This window comes from Bison bison, unplaced genomic scaffold (genome assembly GCF_000754665.1).
Source record: "Bison bison bison isolate TAMUID 2011002044 unplaced genomic scaffold, Bison_UMD1.0 scf7180017864325, whole genome shotgun sequence".
Lineage (NCBI taxonomy): Eukaryota > Metazoa > Chordata > Mammalia > Artiodactyla > Bovidae > Bison > Bison bison.
In genome coordinates this window covers 6,507,867-6,522,460 of record NW_011494897.1, presented here as the reverse complement: position 1 = coordinate 6,522,460, position 14,594 = coordinate 6,507,867, and the positions used below count along the sequence as shown (strand labels likewise).

Sequence of the window (14,594 nt, the reverse complement as noted above, 5' to 3'; positions counted from 1 at the left end):
GGGGCAGGAGGAGAAGGGGACGACAGAGGATGAGATGGTTGGATGGCATCACCGACTCAATGGACATGAGTCTGAGTGAACTCTGGGAGTTGGTGATGGACAGGGAGGCCTGGCGTGCTGCGATTCATAGGGTTGCAAAGACTTGGACACGACTGAGCAACTGAACTGAACTGAGGCTCTCATGTCTTTCTGTGTATACAATAAATAACTTCATTTTAATGCTAAATTATAGTGTAATCTTTCTTTTTTTGGTTCTTCATTTTTATTTAACCCAAAATAGCTCATGACAAAAACACTTAAAAAATATCTCCAACACTTGACTATTCAGTCATTTTTGGTTGATGACCCTTGATTATTCAGTCCTTACTTGCTTCCATATGTATTAACACATCTAGCATAAATACATCACCAAGAGTTTGCAGCAAGCTTTAAATCTGTATGTTTAGAGCCTAGTCAAAAACCATGATTTACTTATTAGTTTTGAATTTAAATAATTTTCTCCCACACAGAAGCTTATTAATCTATTAATCATAAATAAGCTAGCTACTAATTAGTTTTCAAGGAAATGACCAAAGATAGCACACATATACAGGCTGAATATATGCTTTTATTCTTTATTAGTCAAAATCTGAATGTCTGTAAGATTTACAATGGAGGTGCATCATAAACCCATTTAATTTATATTAATTCAACGTATGAGGTCAGTGAAAAGGAAATGATAAGCAAAAAGGAAAATAACAATCAATCTGGCAATTATACCACCTATTCAATGAATGGATACCCTTGAGTAAACCGAGATGAGAGTTGTCAATCTGGTGTTCCCTCAGCTACTGTCAGTTCACATGTACCTTTTATAGGGCAAGCATCTTGCAAGGGTAAGTATAATTCTAGCATTTAAAGGTTAGTACTTCTTCTATAAAATAGTCCCTAAACAAGCACCAACAACTTTAATTGGTCTTCAACTGAAGAAACAGTTCTCTCTTCCAACACGGGAGGAAAAACTGGCTGTCATGGATGGAGATTTCCGATATGGCACCATTCTAAAGGGCTTTCAAGGTCAGTCTTGATACCTCAGTCTACTTTATGGGCTGACATTGGAAGTAAATCCCTGCATAGGATGCAACTCCACTGTAATGCAAATTAAAATGCCGAGATTTTTTAAATGCCCTAGTATGGTCAGTATAATTTCATTTCCAGTTTAGTTCCTTCCTCACATTTAGCAGTGCGTTTCTGTAATGCTCTCCTGGTGCCAGCATTTCAGAATGTTATCTATCACTGGCTGAGGAAAATCTCACGATGAAAAGATTAGTGTGTCATAGAATCTGAACAAAAAAAATGTACCAAAGCTGATCAGTCTCATAACGATTCAGGGTAAGATTTTCAATCAGCAAATGGTGTGACTGAAGTGGAGAGGAACCGTTCTGCTACACTTGGAGGTCCCAAAGATGTTCTTTAGTCTTCTTTTCTGGGATTTCTAAATTGGCAGCTACATTCTACTTCTTAAACATTTGGCCTTAACCTCAGCACCACCCCGATTTGGTTTCTATTTTAAAGGCACCATTCCGATGGAAATGCCCCTGCTCTGAATTAAGCTGGGACTGTGAATTTTACCACTAGCAAGAGAGAACTGTTATGTCATAGAGTTTAGGTTAATTTGGTAGGTATCAATTTCCTTGACTACGACTTCAAAACCAGCTTCAGCTTCTTCTAGCCATGGATGATTTCTACCTGGGTTGTAGATGAGGGTAAAATATCCCATGGAGAACTTCTTCAGTAACCACATTTGGAAAATCACGGGCTGTAAGCAAGACGTATGGATCCCTGAGAACAGCAGCACCGGCTGGTGGAACAGTTTGCTTTACTCTTCAGACTCTGTCTCATCAAAAGATCCACAACTCTCTGTCTTTGGTAGAGAGGGCAAATGTTGAACATTTAGGAAATCAAGAAATAGTTTGGGAAGTTCTTCATTTTCCAGAATGACAGCCTGTAAATAGGTTTCAAACCTTGTCATCGCTGTTCCAACATTTGGGATCCAGTTCCAAACATGTTTAGAAGGAATTTCTGGGGTTTTAATATCTTTCTTAAGCTTTTTGTGCAGGGCATGTAATTCGCTGTACCTTTTTTCAACAAAATGTTTTCTTCCATTCATTAGCACTTCTATCTTAAACACCGTGTATCCCTGCTCCAGGTCACTCTCCTCGTAGCAAAAGGACAGGATGTAGACCTTCATGGTCGCACCAGCTGGCTGACAGAGGGCCCATAGTATAATCTTTTTGAAGACATTTTAAGTGGCAGTTAAATGCTACGTGTGTAGTACCGGCAGTGTAGGTAACTCAACTGAAGTGACAGGAGTGTGAATGGCATTGATCAAGTTCATCCAGACCCAGGAAATGACAAGTAGGTAATAACTGCCACTTACACTGATGGTAAGACTTAGTTGCATGTGGTTTCAGAGAGAGGTGGAGAAATGTGAAAAAATGTTCATCATAAAAATCAATGAGCTTTCTGTTCTTTGTTTTCCGAGTATCCTTCCTGAATAGAAGAGTGCGGCCTGCAACGCGGGAGACCTGGGTTTGATCCCTGCGTTGGGAAGATCCTCTGGAGAAGGGAAAGGCTACCCACTCCAGTATTCTGGCTTGGAGAATTCCATGGACTGTAAGGTTCATGGGGTTGCAAAGAGTCAGACATGACTGAGCGACTTTCACTTTCACCCTATGGTAAAAACCAGTGCATAACTTATAGTCCATTTATTTTAGAAAAGCGAACTGATTTGTTTTTGGTGACAATGATGGGACCAGAAAGCTAAAGCTGGCCTACTTAAAGGGCAGTCCAAACACACCGCCACTTTGGCTATAGTGCAACCAGCAATGGCACAAAATGAAAACCAGACTGGGAACTCACAAATGAGGCTGTGAGGGTGGTAACAAATGGAATACATTAGGACTTTTGTTGTGCATACAAAGCAGTGCAGAAAGACATATCTGACTACTACATTCAGTGCTGCTGCTTTCAAAGTGATTTGTAGCATATAGTCTATGTACTTTTCATCCTTTTCATAAATAGTTTCTCAAAGGGTTAAGACAGTGAGTACATGCTATAGGGTAAGCACTTTTCAAGTGCTTTATGTATATTAATCCTTAAAGCAATCTCATGAGATAGCACTGCTATTATCCTCATTTTCAGATAAGGAAATGGATGTAAAGTTGAAGCAAATAGTCCATGGTCATATAATTATGATTGTCTATGGCAGAAAGTGGAGAAGGCAATGGCACCCCACTCCAGTACTCTTGCCTGGAAAATCCCATGGATGGGGGAGCCTGGTGGCTGCTGTCTATGGGGTCACACAGAGTTGGACACGACTGAAGTGACTTAGCATAGCATAGCACAGCATGGCAGAAAGTGAAGAAGAGCTAAAGAGCCTGATGAAAGTAAAAGAGGAGAGTGAAAGTAAAAGAGGAGAATGAAAAAGTTGGATTCAAGCTCAACATTCAGGAAACTGAGATCATGGCATCTGGTCCCATCACTTCATGGCAAATAGATGGGGAAACAGCAGCAGACTATTTTTTTGGGCTCCAAAATCATTGCAGATGGTGACTGCAGTCATGAAATAAAAAGATGTTTACTCCTTGGAAGACAAGTTATGACCAACATAGACAGCATATTAATAATAACAATAACCCTGTATACGAGACAGCAAAAGAGACACTGATGTATAGAACAGTCTTTTGGACTCTGTGGGAGAGGGAGAGGGTGGGATGATTTGGGAGAATGGCATTGAAATACGTATAATATCATATATGAAACAAGTCGCCAGTCCAGGTTCGATGCACAATACTGGATGCTTGGGTCTGGTGCACTGGGACGACCCAGAGGGATGGTATGGGGAGGGAGGAGGGAGGAGGGTTCAGGATGGGGAACATGTGTATACCTGTGGTGGATTCATTTCGATGTTTGGCAAAACCAATACAATATTGTAAAGTTTAAAAATAAAATAAAATTATTAAAAAAAAGATATAAAAAAAAACACTGCAATTTGCAAAAGAAATAATGTAAATATATTAAGTAAAGCTTTTTAAATTCCTTGAATCTTACATTTTGCAAAATCAAGTTTGAAGTTAGTTTATTGCTTATATTCTTTCTATTAAAATTCTCCAAAGTAAAATCGTCATGTGACTGTACAGCAATATATGAGATAAGGTTCTTGTGTTATGATTTGATTCCAAAGAGTACTGACTGAGTTCGTCTTTCAATCCTGTCTAATTTAAAATAAAGGATATTTTTTAAACACTAAGAGAATATACTTGAATATGAATTATTATCTTTATAAAGTTAAATAGAGAATTAGCACCTTCATATTCCCTTTTCATCAGGTCTCTGAATATTTTAAAAGACAGCATTGTGGTGCATTTTACATCGTTGTATTTTTTTTAATTATTAAAAATAAAATATGAGAGGAAAAATAAAAAAATAAAAAGCAGAGACATTACTTTGCCAACCAAGGTTCATCTTGTCAAAGCTATAGTTTTTCCAGTAGCCATGTATGGATGTGAGAGTTGGATGATAAAGAAAGCTGAGTGCTGAAGAATTGATGCTTTTGAACTGTGGTGTTGGAGAAGACTCTTGAGAGTCCCTTGGACTGCAAGGAGATCCAACCAGTTCATCCTAAAGGAAATCAGTCCTGAATATTCATTAGACGGACTGATGCTGAAGTTGAAGCTTCAATACTTTGGCCACCTGATGGAAAGAACTGACTCATTTGAAAAGACCCTGATTGAAGGCAGGAGGAGAAGGGGACAACAGAGGATGAGATGGTTGGATGGCATCACCGACTCAATGGACATGAGTTTAAGCAAGCTCCAGGAGTTGGTGATGGACAGGGAAGCCTGGTGTGCTGCAGTCCATGGGGTCTCAAAGAGTCGGACACTACTGAGCAACTGAACTGAACTGATATAATTATAGGAGGCAGAACCAGGATTTGAGGGGAGGCATTCTGACTATAGAGTCCAGGCTCATAACCCTGAATATACCCCCAATAGTCCCACCAGATTTCAGAAGGTGGAAGCCAATCTACACTACTTCTCTATAAAGAAAGGGTCTCACTTCTTCCTTCCAGGGACCCAGAAAGACTTCCTCTGCTCTCTGACCTGTTTACTACTCTGTTTTATGAAGAAGAATCTCAAGAGGAATCAAGGGGAATAGAAAGATTCAAAATAACACAGCTTTCAAAATAAACACAACTCCAGTGGTCTGCATGCAAGTCAGGAAAAGCAGATGTTATAAGACTGAACAATGATAACACTTGATGCTAAGAAAAGATACTGCAAAGGAAGGTCATCTTCCAAAATTCACATATGCCAGGCCCCAAGGGGTTAACTGTTACCAACGACCAGAGCCCAGGCAGTCAGGGCTTCCCAGGTGGCACGAGCGGTAAAGAACCTGCCTACTGATGCAGGAGACATAAGAGATGAGGGTTTGATCCCAGGGTCAGGAAGATCCCCTGGAGAAGGGAATGGCAACCCACTCCAATATTCTTGACTGGAGAACCCCATGGACAGAGAAGTCTGGTGGGCTGCGGTCCATAGGACTGCAAAGAGTCAGACACTACTAAAGCTACTTAGCAGGCACGCAGCATGCAGGCAGTTTAGGCAGATGCTGGTGGCATACTTAAGCAGTTGTGACATGATTGTGTTGTTGCTTTGAAAACATTTTAGTATAATAGGATTTAAAATTTCCCCTTTTCTTTGGATTTTTCAGTTAATATTGGCATTAAATTAAAGCATTAAGTCAACTAGCTTAGTGCAAAGCAAATTATGTCAGGTTCAGCATTGAAGGCTTCACTATGGAATATCTATTGACTCAAGCTTATTAACTTGTAAATCCTCCTGTTTTAGATTATGATCTATTGATTATCTGCTTTTATTTGCACTTTAAATGAATAAACAAAAAGAAATGATCACGGTTTAGTCATTACACCTTAAGAGAAAACGTACTTAAGCTAAGCATACTTAATTAAAAATAAAAACAACTTATATTTGTTCTAAGAGCTAGAAGTTGTGGTTCTTATTTTCATTGAGGCAAGTCAAAGATTGTTTTTAGACCGTTGGACAAAACAGAAAAAAAAAAGTTTCTCACTGAGGATAGACGGTGTGGTATGAGTTTGGCATCTTAAATGCATTATTAAAATTATTCTGCAATCTATTACTTTGCTTGCCCTGTTTTAGCAAAAAAACAAAAATGGTCTCTTTAATGCAAGAAGAAATTCTCTGAGAAGCCCTGTGACTAATGTCTGGGGAATGAGGTAAGCTCTGAGAGCTGAGGTCCTTTAATAAAAATAAAAGCAGTTAACTTAGAGTTAGAAGACCACTCTGTCACTCATACTAGAGGGGACATTTGGCAAATTACCTACTTTTTATGAGTCTTGGTTTCTAACAGTTAATATATCTCTCATGGACTTTTGTAAGGATTAAACTGGATGACCTTCTGAAAGAGCCTGGTACATAGTCGTTGTTCAGTCACTAAATCATGTCCAACTCTTCGTGACCCCATGAACTGCAGTGCACCAGGCTTCCCTGTCCTTCACTATCTCCTGGAGCTTGCTCAGAACTTCTTCGGTGTCCACTGAATCAGTGATGCCATCCAACCACCTCATCCTCTGTCAATCCCTTCTCCTCTTGCCCTCAAGCTTTCCCAGCTGTTGGTGCTGCTAAGTCACTTCAGTTGTGTCCGATTTTGTGTGACCCCATAGATGGCACCTCACCAGGCTCCCCCATCCCTGGGATTCTCCAGGCAAGAACACTGGAGTGGGTTGCCATTTCCTTCTCTAATGCAGGAAAGTGAAAAGTGAAAGTGAAGTTGCTCAGTCATGTCGGACTCTTAGCAATCCAATGGACCATAGCCTACCAGGCTCCTCTGTCCACGGGATTTTCCAGGCAAGAGTACTGGAGTTGGGTGCCATTGCCTTCTCTGACTTTCCCAGCATCAGGGCCTTTTCCAGTGAGTTGTCTCTTCAAACTCAGGTGGCCAAAGTATTGGAGCTTCAGCTTCAGCATGAGTCCTTCCAATGAATATTCAGGTTTGATAGTTGATTTCCTTTAGGATTGACTGGCCTGACTTCCTTGCTATCTAAGGGACTCTCAAGAGTCTTATCCAGCACCACAGTTCAAAAACATCAACTTTTTAGGTGCTCAGCCTTCTTTATGGTCCAGCTCACACATCCATACATGACTATTGGAAAGATCACAGCCTTGACTACGTGGACCTTTGTCAGCAAAGTGATGATTCTGCTTTTTAATACACTCCCTAGGTTTGTAACAGCTTTTCTTCCAAGGAACAGCATCTTTTAATTTCATGGCTGCAGTCACCATCTGCAGTGATTTTGGAGCCCAAGAAAATAAAATCTGTCACTGTTTCCAGTTTTTCCCCATTTATTCACCATGAAGTGATGGGACCTGTTGCCATGATCTTCATTTGTTGAATGCTGAGTTTTAAGTCAGCTTTGTCACTCTCTTCTTTCACCTTCAACAAGAGGTTCTTTAGTTCCTCTTCACTTTCTGCCATTGAAGTGGTATCAGCTGCATATCTGAGGTTGTTTATATTTATTTCTCCTGACAGTCTTGATTCCAGTTTATGAGTCATCCAGCCCAACATTTTGCATGATGTACTCTGCATATAAGTTAAACAAGCAGGGTGACAATATATAGCCTTGATGTACTCCTTTCCCAATTTTGAACCAGTGTGTTTTTCCATGTCCAGTTCTAACTGCTGCTTCTTGTCCTACATACAGGTTTCTCAGGAGGCAAGTAAGGTGGTCTGGTATTCCCATCTCTTTAAGAATTTTCCAAGTTTGTTGTGATCCACACAGTCAAAGGCTTTAGCGTAATGAAGCAGAAGTAGATTTTTTTTTTAATTCTCTTGCTTTTTCTATGATCCAATCAGTGTTGGCAATTTGATTTCTGGTTTCTCTGCCTTTTCTAAATCCAGCTGGTACATCTGGAAGCTCTTGGTTCACATACTACTGAAGCCTAGCTTGAAAGATGTTGAGCATAAACTTGCTAGCATGTGAAATGAGAATAATTGTACAGTAATTTGAACATTTTTGACATTGCCTTCTTTGGGGAATGGAATGAAAACCGACCTTTTCCAGTCTGTAGCCACTGCTGAGTTTTCCAAATTTGCTGGCATATTAAGTGCAGTACTTTAATGGCATCATCTTTTAGGATTTGAAATACCTCAACTGGAATTCCATCACCTCCACTAGCTTTGTTCATAATGATTCTTCCTAAGGCCCACTTGACTTCACAATCCAGGATGTCTGCCTCTAGTTGAGTGATCACACCCATCATGGTTACCTGGGTCATTAAGACCTTTTTGTATAGTTCTTCTGTGTATTCTTGCCACTTCTACTTAATCTCTTCTGCTTCTGTTAGGTCTTTGCCATTTCTGACCTTTATTGTGCCCATCTTTGCATGAAATGTTCCCTTGGTATCTCCAGTTTTATTAAAGAGAAGGCTAGTCTTTTGCGTTCTATTGTTTTCTTCTATTTCTTGCATTGCTCACTGAAGAAGGCTTTCTTACCTCTCCTTGCTATTCTTTGGAACTCTGCATTCAGTTGGGTATGTTTTTCCCTTTCTTTGTCTTGCCCTTTTTTTTTCTCAGCTATTTGTAAAACCTCCTCAGATAACCATTTTGCCTTGCTGCATTTCTTTTTTCTTGAGGATAGCTTTTGTCACCACCTCCTGTACAATGTTAGGAGCCTTTGTCCATAGTCCCTCAGGACCTCTGTCTACCAGATCAATTGTTGAATCTATTCATCACCTCCACTTTATAATCATAAGGGATTTGATTTAGGTCATACCTGAATGGCCTAGTGGTTTTCCCTACATTTTTCAATTTGAGTGAGCCTGAATTTTGCAATAATGAGCTTAAGATCTGTGCCATAGTCTGATCCAGGTCTTGTTTTTGCTAACTTCATAGAGCTTCTCCATCTTCAGCTACAAAGAATATAATCAATCTGATTTTGGTACTGACCATCTGGTGATGTCCATGTATACAGTTGTCTCTTGTGCTGCTAAAAGAAGGTGTTTGCTATGACCATTGTGTTCTCTTGCCAAAAGTCCGTTAGCCTTTGCCCTGCTTCATTTTCTACTCCAAGGCCAAACTTGCCTTTATGCCAAGTATCTCTTGACTTCTTAGTTTTGTATCCCAGTCCTCTATGAAGAAAAGTACATACACACACACACACACACACAGACACATATACACACACATACATATTTAGTGTTAGTTCTAGGAGTTCTTGTAGGTCCTCACAGATTAGTCTTCATCTTCTTCAGCATTACTGGTAGGGGCATAGACTTGGATTACTGTGATGTTGAATGGTTTGCCTTGGAAACGAACTGAGATCATTCTGTCATTTTTGAGATTGTACCTAAATACTGCATTTAGGACTCTTTTGTTGACTATGAGGGCTACCCCATTTCTTCTAAGGGATTCTTGCCCACAGTAGTAGATATAATGGTCATCTGAGTTAAATTCACCCATTCCTGGCCATTTTAGCTCGCTGATTCCTAAAATGTCAGTGTTCACTCTTGCCATCTCCTGTCTGACCACTTCCAATTTGCCTTGATTCATGGACCTAACATTCTGGGTTTCTAATATTGTTCTTTAGAGCATCGGGCTTTACTTGCACTGGACACAACCACAGCTGGGTGTTGTTTCTGCTTTGGCTCAGGCTCTTCATTCTTTCTGCAGCTATTCCTCCACCCTTCCCCAGTACTATATTGGACACCTACTGACCTGGGGGCTCATCCTTCAATGTCATATCTTTCTGCCTTTTCATACTGTTCATGGGGTTCAGTAAAAGTGCTCAGATCCTTGCTATTAGAAGCAGCTAAGGAAATGATTTGATTTCAAAGGGCACCTGTTTTTTTATAATTGAAGTACACTTGATTTATTTATAAATTTGATTTTATGCTTTGTTTAAAGATCTCACCAACGAAAAATGCTGAGATAGGTTTATGGCCTGAGAGTCAAATCCACGGTCAAATACCGATTGAGCATCTACTTTTTCTAACATGGTGCTAAGCACTAAAGGGAGTGGAAAAGAAGTAGAAAGTGTTCAAATCTTAGATTTCAGGTACTGCAACTCATTAGGAATGCAAAACTCACATTCAAGAAAGCATTGTAAAAACACATGGAAACTAGCACTAAAGAAGTTATTATGTGCTTAAATTAAGCAGTGACAAAAAAACTCCACAGCATGGAAAGAGCTTTAAATAGCAATACACATGAAATGTACTAGGTATATGTGATAGAAGAGTAGTCATTGTATCATCCAATGTAAGATTTCAGCAAACTAAAACAAATTTAAAATTTCTAGAATCTTAAGAGTCAGAAGAGCATTTACAGTTAGCTATTTGACCATCACATCTGATGCAGAAATCCCAGAAGACTGGGGGTAAAAAGGTACAAGGAGAGGCTTCCTTGCAAACATAATGAGACTAAAGATCAATTTGTAAAAGCTTTATTTACTATAACTAAGACTCTGGAATCTGCTAATTTAGAAGAAGAATGATTCTATAACACCTTCCTTGAATTGAAGGCAGAAAATTGTTGCCTGTTACTTCGATTACCTTCTGCCAGGCTAATGTAAGATCACTGCAAGTTTATGGAGGCAAGACCACCAAGAACTCAGATCATTCAGGAATGAATTTGGTTGTGCTCATCAGCCAAATAACCCCAATTTGTTAGGGATATAAGAAAGGGAAGTCATAAATACCACAACTGGCCTTATGACCTATTATAGAAATAAAGTCTATAGACTGTACTTTGTGTTGTGTATATAAATATTCATTCTCTTCTTTTCACCCAATACTGTATACCTGATGTTTTCAGGTGGTTACCCTTACTATTTAATTTTGGGGCTATAGATTATAAAAATGGGATTAGGAAAAAAACCTGGAGAAAGATTTGGGAAATTATTAAGAGTTCCTGGGCTTAAAGCTGGATATAGTAATAAGAGACTTTTATTTTCCAATGAATTCATTTTATTCTGGTTTACCTGGAATGTGGGGATATTTTGGAAGATGATATGGGAGGAAATGAAGGAAGTCAGACACCCGGATGATGGACTGGCATTCAAGGTAGCCTTCGTTACCAGTACGTGAATGTTACAGACTCAAAGAGCAGATCTGTAAACTGGGAAAATGTCTACATTACACAACTCAGCTGGTGGCTGAGCCTTAAGTCCCCAAGCTATGAAGCATTTACTTGTCAACGGGGCATCACAGGGATGTCAGTGGTTGAACCTGACCTTTCAGAATCCTAGGCTGAAGGTCAATGCACATACTAATGGGTTTGGGGAATTAAAGGAACAGGCAGGAGCCAAACCCAGACTCCTAAAGCCCAGAATCTGATTGTATATCCCTCCTCCTGAAGTAAAATTTTTTCTCCCAGTTAACTGTATGGTTTTCACCTTCAAAGCCCTGCTCCAGTGTCACCTTCTTTTAAGCTTTCCGTGGCCTCCTTACATTAAGTTTCACTCTCCCTGTCTCACCAGGCCAACACTCTACCTAGTCCCATGCTTGGCCAACATAATACTCTCCTGAAAGGCGAGCACAGACTTGCTGATCCCTCATCTATGGTCTGTTTTTCTCCATTGCCCTTATCATTCATATATACACATACATTCACACATATTAATATACACATATATTTTAACTTGCTTATTTATCCTGTTTACTGTCTTTCCTCACTAGAATAAAAGCCTAAAAAGGAAAGAATTTTTGTATTCTTTTTGTTGTATTTACTGCTGCATATGCTGGTGGCATAGTAATTGGATAAGTGAATGAATGAATGAATGAAGTCCTGGATTAGTCCCTGAAAAGGGAAGAACAAGAGTTTTACAGTGTGGAGGAGCTAGAAATATTTACCTCATTTATTAGCTTTCAGTACATCATGATGTGGTTTATGACTCCATGCTAAGTGGTTCATGAATTATATTATCTGGTTTTAACTATACTACTTTGGAAACATGGGTACCTTTCAAGGTTCCTGAAAAATGGAAAACCATGGTTCAGATAGAATATCTAAATTCGTAACTAAATAAAGAACAAAAAAGAGGCCAGTTTGATATTTCTTACTTATGAGACAAGCTTTTTCACCAGCCATAGTATAAGATATAAACACTGACAGTCCAAGCATCTTTGATCAGAAATTGACAAAACAAAATTCATGTTGTCAAGGAGACCACATGGAAAATGCTTTGATATCCAGTATCTAAAATTGCACCTAAAAATTCTGTGTTTTGTTGCTGTTGTTCAGTCGCTCAGTTGTGTTTCACTCTTTCCAACCCCGTGAACGGCAGCACACCAGGCTTTCCTGTCCTTCAGTATTTCCTGGAGTTTGCTTAAATTCATATCCATCAAATTGATGATGGCATTCAACTATCTCATCCTCTGTCATCCCCTGCCCTCCATCTTTCCCATCAGTTTCTTTCCAATGGAGTCAGCTCTTCACATCAGTTGGCCAAAATATTGGAGCTTCAGCTTCAGCATGAATCCTTCAATGAATATTTAGGGATGATTTCCTTTAGGATTGACTGGTTTGATATCCTCACTGTCCAAAGGACTCTCAAGAGTCATTTCCACCACCACGGTGCAAAAGCATCAATACATCCATGCTCAGCCTTCTTTATAGTCCAACTCTCACATCTGTATATGACTACTGAAAAAATCATAGCCATATGGACCTTGGTTGGCAAAGTGATGTCTCTGCTTTTTAATATGTTTCTAGGTTTATCATAACTTTTCTTCCAAGGAGGAAGCATCTTTTAATTTCATGGATGCAGTCACCATCCACATTGATTTTGGAGTCCAAGAAAATAAAAGTCTGTCCCTGTTTCCATTTTTCCTCCTTCTATTTGCCATGAGGTAAGAGGGCCATATGCCATGATTTTACTTTTTTGAATATTTATGTTTAAGTAGGTTCTTTCACTCTCCTCCTTCACCCTCATCAAGTGGCTCTTCAGTTCCTTTTCACTTTCTGCCATTAGGGTGGGTGTTATCTACATATCTGAAGTTGTTGATACTTCTCCCAGTAATCTTGATTCCAGCTTATGAATTATCCAGCCCAGCATTTCACACGAGGTATTCTGCATTTAAGTTAAATAAGCAGGGTGACAGTATACAGCCTGATGTACTCCTCTCCCAAATTTGAACCAGTCTGTTGTTTCATGTCTGGTTTTAACTGTTGCTTCTTGACCTGCATACAAGTTTATCAGGAGACAGGTAAGGTGGTCTGGTATTCCAATCTCTTTAGAATTTTCCAGTTTGCTGTGATCCACACAGTCAAAAGCTTTAGAACAGTCAATGAAGCAGAAGTAGATGTTTTTTCTGGAAACCTCTTGCTTTTCCTATGATCCAGAGGCTGTTGGCAATTTGATCTCTGGTCCCTCTGCCTTTTTAAAATCCAGCTTGTACATCTGGAAGTTCTTGGTTCACTTACTGTTGAAGCCTAGCTCGAAGGATTTTGAGCATTACCTTGCTAGCATGTGAAATGAGTGCAATTGTGCAGTAGTTTGAACATTCTTTGGCACTGCCTTTCTTTGGGATTGGAACGAAAATTTAACTTTTCCAGTCCTGTGGCCACTGCTGAGTTTTCCAAATTTGCTGTCATATCGAGTGCAGCACTTTCACAGCATCATCTTTTAAGATTTGAAATAGTTCAACTAGAATTCCATCACCTCCACTAGCTTTGTTCGTAGTGATGCTTCCTAAGGCCCACTGGACTTCACATTCCAGGATGTCTGACTCTAGGTGACTGATCATACCACCATGGCTATCCAGGTCATTAAAATGTTTTCTATACAGTTCATCTGTGTATTCTGACCACCTTTCTTAATTTCTTCTGCTTCTGTTAGAGCCTAACTGTTTCTGTCCTTCATTGTGGCTATCTTTCCTTGAAATGGGCTTCCCTGATGGCTCAGTTGGTAAAGAATCCACCTGCAAGGTAGGAGACCCCAGTTCAATTCCTGGGTCAGGAAGATCCACTGGAGAAGGGATAGGCTACCCACTCTTGTATTCTTGGTCTTCCCTTGTGGCTCAACTGGTAAAGAATCTGCCTGCTATGAAGGAGACCTGGGTTCTATTCCTGGGTTGAGATGATCCCCTGGAGAAGGGAAAGGCTACCCACTCCAGTATTCTGGCTTGGAGAATTTCATGGACATTATAGTCCATGGGGTCGCAGAGTCGGACGTGACTGAGCAACTTTCACACTTTCTTGAAAAGTTCCCTTGGTATCTCTAATCGTGAAGAGATCTCTAGACTTTTCCAATCTATTGTTTTCTTGATGTACTAATGATAGTATTAGCTGTTGATTAAGAAAATATTCAACTGATGATTTTGTCTATGTCTACTCAATATGCCAGCAAATGTGGAAAATTCAGCAGTGGCCACAGGACTGGAAAAGGTCAGTTTTCATTCCAATCCCAAAGAAAGGCAATGCCAAAGAATGTTCAAACTAGTGCACAATTATACTCATCTCACATGCATGCTAGCAAAGTAATGCTCAAAATTCTCCAAGCCAGGCTTCAATGT

The 14,594-nt window shown here is 39.7% G+C and overlaps 1 protein-coding gene and 1 pseudogene across 1 annotated transcript in view; both read right to left on the bottom strand.

The window, feature by feature from the left end:
- Window positions 1–14,594, bottom strand: part of USH2A (Usher syndrome 2A (autosomal recessive, mild)) — a 939,168-nt gene that overhangs the window by 101,217 nt on the left and 823,357 nt on the right. The window lies entirely within an intron of this gene.
- LOC104998212 lies at window positions 1,725–2,230 on the bottom strand (annotated as a pseudogene).